The sequence below is a fragment of the Oryx dammah genome, unplaced genomic scaffold (assembly GCF_014754425.2).
Source record: "Oryx dammah isolate SB20612 unplaced genomic scaffold, SCBI_Odam_1.1 HiC_scaffold_25, whole genome shotgun sequence".
Classification (NCBI taxonomy): Eukaryota; Metazoa; Chordata; class Mammalia; order Artiodactyla; family Bovidae; genus Oryx; species Oryx dammah.
In genome coordinates, this window is record NW_024070209.1 from 88,554,915 (window position 1) to 88,567,860 (window position 12,946).

Consider the following 12,946-nt stretch of genomic DNA (forward strand, 5'->3'; position numbering starts at 1 on the left):
AGAAAATTTCCATTTGAAAAAGTCACCAGAATTAATCCTTTCCAAGCATGTGACTATAAACCACTTTGTTGTCTCAGTAAATATGAATCATTCGCTGAAATATATCAAAGTTAATGGAATAGACCTTTCTATTCACTAATGACATCACTGATATTCTTCATTTAATCATTCAGCCTATAAATAATTGTTGAATGCCCATTATATAAGAGGCACTGAATTAGACACATTGAGAAAGATACAAATATAATTTGCAAAATAGTTTTTCCACCAAAGATTACAAAATGGCCTAAAAAAGAGAAGACATACAAATGGCAATGGCCCCAAGAGGAAAGCACATCTTGACTTTCAGAGAACGTGAAGAAACTAGTGTCCCTGTGCAGGGAGAAGATGATAAAGCCACTGCAGAGACCTGGACCCCTATCAATGCAGAAAAACAAACATCACTAATATGTGAAATATGATACAAATTAACCTATCTATGAAACAGAAACACTCAGACTCAGAGAACAAACTTGCCCTTACCAAGAGGGCAGGGGAAGGATGGATTAGGAGTTTGGGCTTAGCAGATGCAAACTGTTACATATAGAATGGATAAACAAAAACGTCCTACTGTATAGTGCAGGGAACTATACTGAGTATCCTGAGATAAATCATAATAGAAAAGAATATAAAAACAAATGAGTATATACGCATAACTGAATCACTTTTTTGTACAGCAGAAATTAACACACTGTAAATCAGCCAGATTTTAATAAAAAATTAAATTAAAAAACCACACTAGCTCTTAATCTCTGAAAGCATTAGAAGAGTTCTTAGATCCCACTTTGAACAGATCATATCGTCAAAGAAAATATTAAAGAAATATTAAATATTGATATTAAAGAAAAGATGTAAATAAGGGAATGTAGACAATAGAGAGCATCTATTCAGACATGTGACATTTTTTCACCTCTCAAATGTTACAGTTCAACTCAATTCCATATTATAGTATAGTACTATTTCCAAGGTGTATTCAAAAACATATAATGTACAACTCGGGATAGTTAAAAATGCTATGTGTCATTTCCCCTCCTTAGTTAGATTCAATATGAGGTTTTTCAAGTGTATCGACTGTTTCGTCAAAGAAAGGAGCCCTGGAGGTAACCATGGTGATGTGGGTCTCCCAGCATTGACCATCAGAGGTGTCTGCTGCTACACCGGCAGAATACAATAGCATGAGAAAAGAGAGGGACCCCAGCACACGCCCCGTTTAAAGGAAACACAACTCTGAAATTTGTCTGCTCTTTATTCAGGCTAAGGAACAATTGACCGAATGGTTAGAGAAAGTTGTCTTGGTGAATGTCACACGTCACCCTCTCCCTATGCGGATATTGGTAAGGCCGCCATCCGCGATCAACTTGCTTCACATCTCTAACCTCTGTATCAACACAGCCCTCCACTAGCTATTATCTTGGCTTGTGAAGACAATCTGTTTAAAAATATGCAGTTTCAGCTTCCATCCGTTCCATGAATATAGTCATGTTCATTAGATCTCCTAAGACCTTCTTATTTTTTTTTCTGATGTATTAGATCATCACTTGGATACGTGCATTATGGGAAAGATTTTTCTCTCTTCCCTTTCAAGAAAGACCTCTCTGCAAACCACAAAAAAATCAGAAAAGAGAAAAGACTTAATATCCCTGCAAGCCCATTTCCTAATTCCTGTCTGCTGTATTTTTATTTAAAGTATTTGTGAACCTGGGATAATGTTTATTTTTATGATGAACACAGCTTGGGGGTAAAAATAAAAGGACAGTGTTCAAGTATTGTACTATTTCTTAAGTCGACATTCTTGTTTTTCAAGGATAAAATATAATTTAAAAATATTTTTTTAAGTCATCATTAATATTGTTAGTTTAGCCACTTACTGCCTTCTTATAATACACATGTCATTTTGTTTTTAAAGATCACTATAAGATCGATTGTAGAAATTTATTCTCAAATGTAAACTCTAGAAGCTAGCATTAAGATGTCACCAACCCATGGACAGAGGAGCCTGTCCAGCTACATTCCATGGGGTTACAAAAGAGTTGGACACAACTTAGCAAGTAAACACACAAAAACCAAAACAACCCATGAAGTGAGCTGCTTTGTGAACAGAGAAAGACATGGATGTTTTTATGATACGTTTTCCTTCTTTAAGCAAAGTGAAAAGGGAAAAATACTGATTAGCAAGAATGGTTTGATTTTCCAGTGACTTTAAAAACTATCTTTTTAAAGAAAAATCTCTTAGTTCTATGAAATTGGCAGCTTTTAGTGGCTGCTAGAAAAAAAAAATCTAATAAGAGTATGTCAGTAGCCCAATTTATCTCCCAAGCATGTGAACATTAATCTACTCCTGAGCAAATGCCCTTGACAAGATTGTATTAGTTCAAGGGTATTAATGGTAACAGAAGAATGACTTGACCGCCATATTCCCAGTATGTTCTTGTAATTTCAGCAAGAATAGGTACTACCACACAATTAAGTACTTGATTACACATTGGTTTAGCAATTTCTTCTAGCTTTTTACACAATGTCATTTTTTTCCCTTTCTCTTTTAAGGAACATATTTATAAAGTCCTTAATTGGAACTGTAGCTGATATTTGACCCTGTTCTTAGCGTGGAGGGCAGTAATAGACACTTGTAAATCCTCAGGGTTTCTTAACATACATGTTCCCAAATAGCTCTATGTGTTAGGGATGCCCAAGACTACTTTCAGGTTAGATGATTTGCTAGAAATATGCACAGAAATATGCAAAGATGTTGCTCTCATGGTTGTGGTTTATTATAGTGAAAGAATACAGATTAACATGAGCAAAGGAAAAGGACACATATGGTCGCATCTAGGAGGATCCAGGTACAAGTTTCCACTTATTCTCTGCTGGTGGAAGTTGCCTAGATGGCATTTAATTCTTTCAACAATGTGTGGCAACACTAGTGACGTGTAGCCAACCAGGGAAGCTTACCCAAGCCTTGCTGTCTAGGGTTTTAAGTGGAGTCAGTCATGTAAGCAGGCAGTGCTGTATAACTGATGGAGGTTACACAGACTCCTGTCTGTCAGATGTCAAATTGACACAGCATGGCTCAAACCTCAGGTAAACAAAGATACTCTTATCAGGCAGGGTTTTCTGCGGGTTGGGAGCTGGTCAAGTGTCAGTCCTGAAGTTGTTTACGATGTGAAAGATTTGGAAACCCAGGCCTGCCACATTATCGCTTACTGCACACGCCAAATATTTGATTCTTTAAATTCTCTTCTTTAGATACTAATTCTGGCTTTCAAGAGAGGAATAGAGGCTGAAAAGTCATCCCTAAATCCAGAAAAGCCATATCTCTTTTAAACCAAAGGCGTTAGTTTGACCATGATGCTGATAACAAGGCAAATTTAGAAGTGATGTTATAGGTAAAAGACAAACAAAAAGAGTTAGGTGGCTTTAAATGACATATTTACCTTACTAATTCAGTTACCTGGGGCCAATACTCAATATCTGATCTTCTCTTTTCTACTCTTTAAAACAAATCCTACAGGCCTTCTTTGAAAATTAAATGAAATACTGTAAGGGAAAACACTATTTCCAGTGCTTGGAAGACTACTAGGTTCTGCAGAAAGTATTAATACGATGAGGGCTAATACTACTGGCAGGAAGAGAAAAAAACATTGAGAAAGAGTATTAGAATATTTTTATCATATTGCAAAACTTTTCACAGTATCATGTATGTAGAAAGTGACCATGCATTTTACATCGCAATGAAGGAGAGCTGCTGATAGAACTGGACAGAAGGCCCTTCCCTGCCATACCATATCTGATCTGCGAGAGAGCTAAGGCAATCAATGTCTTGGCCTATCTGTAGCCAGTCATGGGTGCATGCAGTGACAAGTTTTGTATGTAATACTCTTGAGAGATTTGGTGCACCTAAACAGTGATCATACTCCACTGTCCAAGATGTAGTTATGACAGTTTCAGAAGTAAAAAGAGATGCTACCTACAGTTGAGAGTGCATCTATACATCTAAGTATAAACAACATGTTTGACTCAAAAACTTGCAACAATCCTATTGTCCATGACAGGCCACCTGTTCTAAAGGACATGCCCTAGCTTGGGGAGAGTGTCAACAAGAGGGAAGTAGAAAGAGGGAATGGAAATACAGTCTCAGTCCAGTTCAGTTCAGTTCAATCGCAGTTCTTTGCGACCCCATGAACTGCAGCACGCCAGGCCTCCCTGTCTATCACCAGCTCCCAAAGTTTACTCAAACTCATGCCCACTGAGTCAGTGACGCCATCCAACCATCTCATCGTCTGTTGTTCCCTTCTCCTCCAGCCTTCAATCTTTCCCAGCATCAGTTCAGTTCAGTTCAGTCGCTCAGTCGTGTCCGACTCTTTGCAATCCCATGAATCGCAGCACGCCAGGCCTCTCTGTCCATCACCAACTCCCGGAGTTCACTCAGACTCATGTCCATCGAGTTAGTGATGCCATCCAGCCATCTCATCCTCGGTCGTCTCCTTCTCCTCCTGCCCCCAATCCCTCCCAGCATCAGAGTCTTTTCCAATGAGTCAACTCTTCGCATGAGGTGGACAAAGTATTGGAGCTTCAGCTTTAGCCTCATTCCTTCCAAAGAAATCCCAGGGCTGATCTCCTTCAGAATGGATTGGTTGGAACTCCTTGCAGTCCAAGGGACTCTCAAGAGTCTTCTCTCAAGAGTCTTCTCCAACACCACAGTTCAAAAGCATCAATTCTTTGGCGCTCAGCCTTCTTCATAGTCCAACTCTCACATCCATACATGACCACAGGAAAAACCATAGCTTTGACTAGATGGACCTTAGTTGGCAAAGTAATGTCACTGCTTTTCAATATGCTATCTAGGTTGGTCATAACTTTTCTTCCAAGGATTAAGTATCTTTTAATTTCATGGCTGCAATCACCATCTGCAGTGATTTGGAGCCCAAAAAATAAAGTCTGACAATGTTTCCTTTGTTTCTCCATATATTTGCCACGAAGTGATGGGATCAGATGCCGTCATCTTAGTTTTCTGAATGTTGAGTTTTAACCAGCTTTTTCACTCTCCCCTTTCACTTTCATCAAGAAGCTCTTTAGTTCTTCTTCACTTTCTGCCATAGTTGTGGTGTCATCTACGTATCTGAAGTTATTGATATTTCTCCCAGAAATCTTGATTCCAGCTTGTGCTTCATCCAGTCTGGACAGGAGTGAAAATGGATGGATAAATGCATAGATCTACTTATGAATTATACCAAAAGAATAGGGATTAAACAGTTTAATGTCTTGATTTTCTATTCATCTAAAAAATGCTGCTGGCAATTTATAAAAATCTGATGTGAGATAGTTAATTCTGTTTAATAAAGCTTATTTGTAATTGTTGTTTTTATTAGAGAGTTGAGCCATATTAGTATCTCTCAACTGTAGGTATGCATTAGAATCCCCTGCAAAGCTTAAAACAAAACAAAACAAAAAACAGACATCAAGAAAACAAAATGATGACATTCAAAGCTCCAGCTTCGTCACTGGATATCCGGAGTTAATTGTTCAGAGATGAGAAATCTTTCAAGGTCACCTTCAAGTTCTAACGTCCAGCTACTGAGCTAACACATTAGAATCTTCTCATTCTGCTATCACTAAGAAACTTACTATATGATAAACGGCACAGAGGAACTAACAAAATAGAAAGCAAATACTAACCTTTGAGTGAATACTGGGATTCAGAGAGGTTTCCTACATTCTGAGGACAAATTCATCACAATTCTAGAAGATGGTCAGAGTAAGGAAGTCTTCACAGATGAGGAAGTGCTTGAGCTCCAGGGGTACTTCTAAGAGCAATGCATGTCGGCACTGAAGCTCAGTCACTTTAGTCGTGTCCAACTCTTTGGGACCCTTTGGACTGTAGCCTGCCAGGCTCCTCTGTCCATGGGATTCTCCAGGCAAGAATACTGGAGTGGGTTGCCATGCCCCCTTATAGGGGATCTTTCCAACCCAGGGATCAAACCCACGTCTCTTATGCTGGCAGGCGCGTTCTCTACCACTAGCATCAACTGGGAAGCCCGCTAAGAAGAATATTGCAATAAAAAGACTTGTATACCACACATGAAGACCAAGCATCCCTGTTTACCTGGGGCTCTCCTGGATTTCTTACAGAAAGTCGCACACTGCAGGAAACTCCTCACTCCTAGGTAAACAGATGCAGCCAGTCACTCTACACACGAGATTTTTCCCCTATAAAACTGAATATAATTTTGACTGAACTCCCTCATAGCTCAGGTGGTAAAGACTCCACCTGCAATGCATAAGACCCTGGTTCGATTCCTGGGTCAGTAAGATCCACTGGAGAAGGAATAGGCTACCCTCTCCAGTATTCCTGGGCTTCCCTGTGGCTCAGCTGGTAAAGAATCTGCCCGCAATGCGGGAGACCTGGGTTCGATCCCTAGGTTGGGTAGATCCCCTGGAGAAGGGAAAGGCTACCCATTCCAATATTCTGGCCTGGAAAATCCCATGCACTGTAAGGTCCATGGGGTCACAAAGAGTCGAACATGACTGAGTGACTTTCACTTTCACTTCCAAAGTATATATAGACTTTGATAAGCACCCTCCTAACCAGTGGCTCTTTTCTTGGCATCTCTTTATGGTTATACTAAAACTAACCAACTGATTCCTTTAAACATAAATAAATACATAGATGAATAAATAAGAAAGAAAAAACAAGAGCTCTCTGTGTGGTAGGTATTTAAAGTCTGAGTTGGCTACAGTCTCCAAGCAGGAGATGAATTAGTGCCAATATCCTCTCTCTTTAGGAAGCTACAGCGTATCTGTGCATCTCTTCAAGTCACGGCTGTGTCTCTTGTTCCAAGAAATCTGCTTTCCAGGTGGATGATCCTTTTATGTGTTACGTGAAGACCAAGGACTCGTCTGCCATGGGATCTAGCAATCCTTATGTTTTATTTTGTACTCTTTTTTTTTTTTCAATTTGCTGACAATGTCCAGTTGTAGTTTTATATAGCACCACAGGCCAGTCATAACTTAATGTGTACTTTGAATAACATCAGTGCAGAACAGCCCCTGCTTTAAGACACTGATCAAACATACTAGCTAGGTTTCACTGGGTTTTGTTGCAATAATAATAATAATAAAGTGCGTGCTTTACAAAAAGTTACTTTTGTTTCGGTTGTTTTTTTGTTCTTCTGGTTTTTTTTTTTTTTGGCTGTGCAGCTTATGGTATCGATCTCAGTTCCCCCACCAGGGGTTGAACATGGGCCAGGCAGAGAAAGCCCATGATCCTAACCACTGAGCAACAGGCGAACTCCCACAGAAAATGAATCAGTTCATGGCTACATTGCTCAATGACCTCTGTGGCTTGTCTGCATTCCACTCTGCACATCTTGCTGGTGAGCCCAAGCTTGAGAACCAGTCACATGGGAGCATGCCACTTGTTGACAGAGAAAGTACCAGAAAACTGAAGGAAACACAAAATGGATTTAAGCTGTGGATCGAATGAGGAATAGGACATGCTGATTTAATTTAGTCATATGGCCAACCGCAACCCCAGTGAGGAGGAGACGTGCCCCCCCCCCCACACACACAGCAGGCTCTGCAGGTCCCATGAGAGTGAGCTGGGACCCAAACTTTTCCAATTCTTTGCGACCCTGTGGAGTATAGCCCACCAGGCTCTTCTGTCCATGGGATTCTCCAGGCAAGAATACTGGAATGGGTTGCCATGCCCTCCTCCAGGGGATCCTCCCAACACAAGGATAGAATCCATATCTCTAACATCTCCTGCATTGGCAGTCAGATTCTTTACCACTAGAACCACCTGGGAAGCCCATGGTCTATGCTAGATAGCTATTTAACCTACTTCAGCCTTCAATTCAGTTCAGTTCCATAGCTCAGTCATGTCCGGCTCTTTGCGACCCCATGGACTGCAGCACGCCAGGCCTCCCCTGTCCATCACCAACTCCCGGAGCTTGCTGAAACTCATGTCCGTTGAGTCAGTCATGCCATCCAACCATCTCATCCTCTGTCATCCCCTTCTCCTCCCACCTTTAATCTTTCCTGGCATCAGGGTCTTTCCAGTGAGTCAGTTCTTCACATCAGGTGGCCAAAGTATTGAAGTTTCAGCTTCAGAATTAGTCCTTCCAATGAATATTCAGGACTGATTTCCTTTAGGATGGACTGTTTGATCTCCTTGCAGTCCAAGGGACTCTCAGTTGGGTCTCCTGTTAATAAAAGATGGATTATAAAACCCACTTTATGTTGTTGGTATAATTCATGGGCATCATCTAAATGTGTGCAAGTTTCTAGAACAATGTGAACAGTATGTATTCTTTTTTCTCTTCCAGCAGATGTTCTCATGCATTTAGGAGCCCATAAGTTTTTAATGAATACTGGGAAACACCTACTTGGCAGGACAATTCCATCTTGGTTAGCTAAAAACCAATTAGGTAAAAGAAGTATCAGAATATGGGGTGCAGGTGAGAGTTGGGGAGGGACCGGATAACTCTAGGGTTTGAGACACACCAAACTGACACCATTTTAAGAATTCAACCGCAGTGATTGCTGCAACGCTACTAAAACGTCACTGGTCCAGTGGAACCTGAGGAGTCTCAGATTGAAATTTACCTCCTACTTGCTTGGCATAATATTGAAGCTGGCTGAACCTCAGTTTCAATGACTTTAAAAAGAGAATAGTTATGCCCACCTTGAAGAGGGATGAGGAACCTTACGGATCGTGGAAGAACACCATGCACCATATTGTAGTACTCAACAAATCATTAATTTTAAAAACAAGGCCCAGTTTCGAAAGCAAGTTAGTGCTCTATTTTCCATGTGTCTGAGGTCTGGAACCGAGATCCTGTACCTAGAGTTGTGCCAGCTGAACTTTTGAGCTGATTGAGTGGTTCTTGGAAATCCAGCTCAATATACTGGAATCTTAGCTTTCCAAAGGATTCCAGAAATCTTGTCTTTTAGCCATTGGTTTTACTGTCTAAGAAAAATGAGATCCAGAGCAGGAAGCAGTTTTCCAAATTTCAGCTGGCTGAAAAGGGAAGATTTTGGAAAAACAGGAACACTGATATTATTATCTGGTGCCATTCCATCCTGTGCTAGCTTTCTAGAGGACTAACATTTCTCCTCAGCCTGGTCTAAAGGGGCTTGCGATCTGGGAAAGGATGGCATAGGGAAATCTGTCAGGTGACTTGAAAATGGTTAGAACGTCTACCCTCAGGCTGTGCCCAGCCATTACAGAAAGCATTTGAAAAAGAATTACTAATTTTTTTTGCTTCTGACTGATGTTCAGTATCTGGGGAATTAAAATACACATCCCTGGGGAGTAATGAATATACTGGGAGGGCAAGAAAGCAAAGGGAAGCCCAGAATGTGGTCCCTAAAGGATGCTGCAATGATGACTCCCAACCTTAGGGTACACTCAAGCCAGTGTAATTTCCGATCGTCTTCTGCAGAACGAAAAAGAGGGATTTCTCCCCCACCCCTTTTTTTTTGCTTGCCTCAGTCATACCACTAATTATTTAGTGGTCTTTCAAACCTTTTGTAATCTCTGCTCGAGAAAGCCCTGAAAGATATTAATTCTTAGCCATGTGCCTCATAAATGAAGGCCATTCTGCTGCACTTAATGACAAGGCTGAGACAGCAAGATGTCATTTGCTTTTTTCTCGGTTTTTAAATTGCTTTCTAAATGAACTACAGCTGTGAGGGCCAGGTGCTGTGATCCCTTTAGAAAGATCAGGAAATGATGAAATCCAAAATTTCAAAGTGTGATGGATGTCAGCTCCCGATTTGGTGTGTGTGAGGTCACCCCGTGCACCTGGTGCCATCTCCACAACAGAATTACTTTTCAGTGGAGAAAAAAAAGAGAGAGGGAGAGAGAGAGGGAGAGAGAGACGCACATGTCTAATGCGAGTGCAACAATAAGAGAAACAGTTTATAATTATCTCTTTGTTTGTTCCTCATCTAGATGGAGATGGTGAAGTGTGCCGTCTCCCCGCCCCCACCCTCTCTCTCATTATAGGTATCGCCATGGCTGTGTTAAACACACGGTTTTTGTGAATCAGAGTCGGTGTGGTGGCAACTCAGGAGCCAGTAGGAAGCAAGATAACAAGCTACGGTGATGAGAGCGGAGAGGGAAGGAGGAGAGAAGGGCGAGGGCTAGGGCGGGGAGGGGGCAGGTTCCATTGACTCTTTTTCACTTAACTGATTAACATCAGTACCTTTAATATCAGGAGCTCTGTTTGCTCTGTGGCGCTCTCAGCCAAATCTGAGACTCAGCCAGGGCTGCCTTTAACGGTGGTCAACTGAGGTCAGGAGCCACCCACCCCTGCCCAGAGGACAGAGAGAGGCACGCCCCTCTAGACACTCATCCCTCCTGCCGGCTTTAGGTGAAATCAATTTGTGAGGCCCTGTTCTTGCAGCCAGCCAGGAAATAAGCAGCAATTGTGCTCTTTCTCTCCAACCCTGACCCCCCAGGAGACGTAGCTGTCAGAGCTGGAAGGCTGCCAGGGTCAAGCCCATTTTCTCTGGGACAGCTGCCCAGTCTGCGCCTGGTGGGGGGCTCCTTGGACTCCTGCCTCCCTTCCCCTCAGAACTGCTCCCCGGGGCCCTGAGCTAGACTGCCTCATGGGCAGGTGATACAGGATGAAGGGGGAAGCAGGCCTGGGGCTTCTTGACTCTAACCCTACAGTGTGCCCTTAGATAAGTTGCTCTGACCTGCATGTGTGTGCCTAGTTGCTTCAGTCAGGTCTGACTCTCAGCGACCCTATGGACTATAGCCCACCAAGCTCCTCTGTCCATGGGATTCTCCAGGCTAGAACATTGAAGTGGGTCGTCATGCCCTCCTATTGAGTCTTAATTCTTCAGGTCTGTAAATGGGGCAGGGGGTTGAAGACATAGGCCCTATTTTGGCAAGGATTGACTGACACTGTAGACGTAAAAAGTACACAGGAGAGTGTTTTTCACAAAGTTGCTGATGTGGAAATATTAATCTCCCAACACCACTGTCTCTGCTAATTTGTCCATTGGGTGCAACATGGAGCAGGAAGCTAAGAGAGTGAGACTGCAGAGACATGTAACTCCAAGTCCAGTCTTTCTAGACATCTGGTGTACTTAACTTCCTTAGCCTCTCTAGGCCTCAGTTTCTCCACTGGTACTATGAGGACAATAGAAAATTCTACCTTACTTATCCTCACAGAATAAAATAAGATGCTACATGTCAAAGTGCTTTATATTATATATAGGGAGAAGCGAGGGGCTGAAGGACCTTGCTAGGAAAGTTGGTATCCATGGCTCCCCCCCTAAATAGCAGCTACTTCCTCTTCTTTCCCAGTACCTAGCTGAGGATGCTGTTTCTCCATCATACTCACAACCACCCCAGCTACAGTAAAAAGAACTAGACAGATGTTAAGTGAGTCCTGGGAGGAGTAAAGGATGATGAAAAGGATGGAGGAGAGGATGCTGATCTATCGAAGACCTGAAACACAGCCTGATTCCAGCCAAAAGGACAAGCTGTCCAAAACCAAGTGGAGGGATTCAGTAGCAGTCCCCTACTTGAGTAGTTTAGGAGAAAAAAAAAATAAAGTAATATACCATAACGGTAGCCCAAACAAGGAGCAATCGAGGTCTATGTGAAGAGCAGAAGTTCTAAGTGTTTAACGGCCAATGGGTGTCGTGGAGATCTTTGCCCTCAATGGCCCGTAAGTGTGGGGCTACGAGTACAGCTTGTGCTGTGAGTGCAGCTATCCGTGTGGGATTCCAGAAAGGAGGCCTGGAGGCACCAGGCCCCCTCCACTCCCCAAAAGATGACTTCCTATGGTTGTTACCAATCGTGTCAAGAGGGAAACGGGCTCCTATGAAACGTTCTTAATCTGGGAGAAGGCTGGTGTGAAGGAAGCCAGCAACGCTGCCTCCATTCATTCTGGAGTTTGCACCAGGATGACTGAAGGATCGAGAACAAGAAGTCAACCAGTGGGAGCAGACGCCGTGTCCTGAGCTGTAGCTTGCACTCCCACTTGGATGCTTGGCCACCTCCCCTCAGTATTGCCCCACTGGCTGACATTGCCACCTTCTCTCCTAAATCCCATTCTCTCCAGACCTTGGGCCAAGGTCTCAGTCCACACCTTTAATACTTCGACAGGTGCCTCTCTTTACCTGACCACAGGCTCAGTGTGGGAGGATGATCTTCCAGTTCATCCATGGTTAAATCTCCCTGCTTACCACCTTCTCTTCCATCCATGTAGCAGAATGAGGGTGAGCAGAGGGCTAAGTTGGTCCTAGAACACACAGAGGCTTGGCCACTGGATCACCTGTTGTGAAGCAATGAGCTTGCCTCGGGTGCGACCACCCACTCTTTCTTCCACTTTGGTTACAGATGACAAGGTGACCCAGGTTGAGAATGGACCTTGAGATCTTTGAACCCAGATGAAAAGACAGATAACAACCCTTTCTCTTTAAAATTTGCAAACAGGTCTGTGCTTCCTACCAGGTGGATGCCAGACTTTGATGAAAACTGTTCTTTCCTTCTGGGAAAACCACCCCAAGGACCTTTGTATATGCAAATGAAGATCAAAGACTCTCTTGTGGAATGGATTTAAACTGCTGTGAATAACAGTGTGGAAAGTTATGTTCCTAGGGGACAGAGCTGCATTTCTGTGGGTACGTTCTCTTTGAAAAGAACACTTCTTTCCCAAGTCCAGATTAAGAAAAAGGACCTTTGTTTGAAAGTTGAAAATTATTGCTAGTTTTAGAAGAGACGGTATGTGTGTGTATGTGTGTGCCATTTTGTGTGTGTGCAAATATTGGCCCTTGGAAAATTAAGAGTAGTGGATCTCCAAGATGGTTTAACAAATGTGAATACCTGAAGGGAACAACTTGGAAAGAGAAGTGAAAGAACACTACTTAATCTAGATTTGGAGACAGA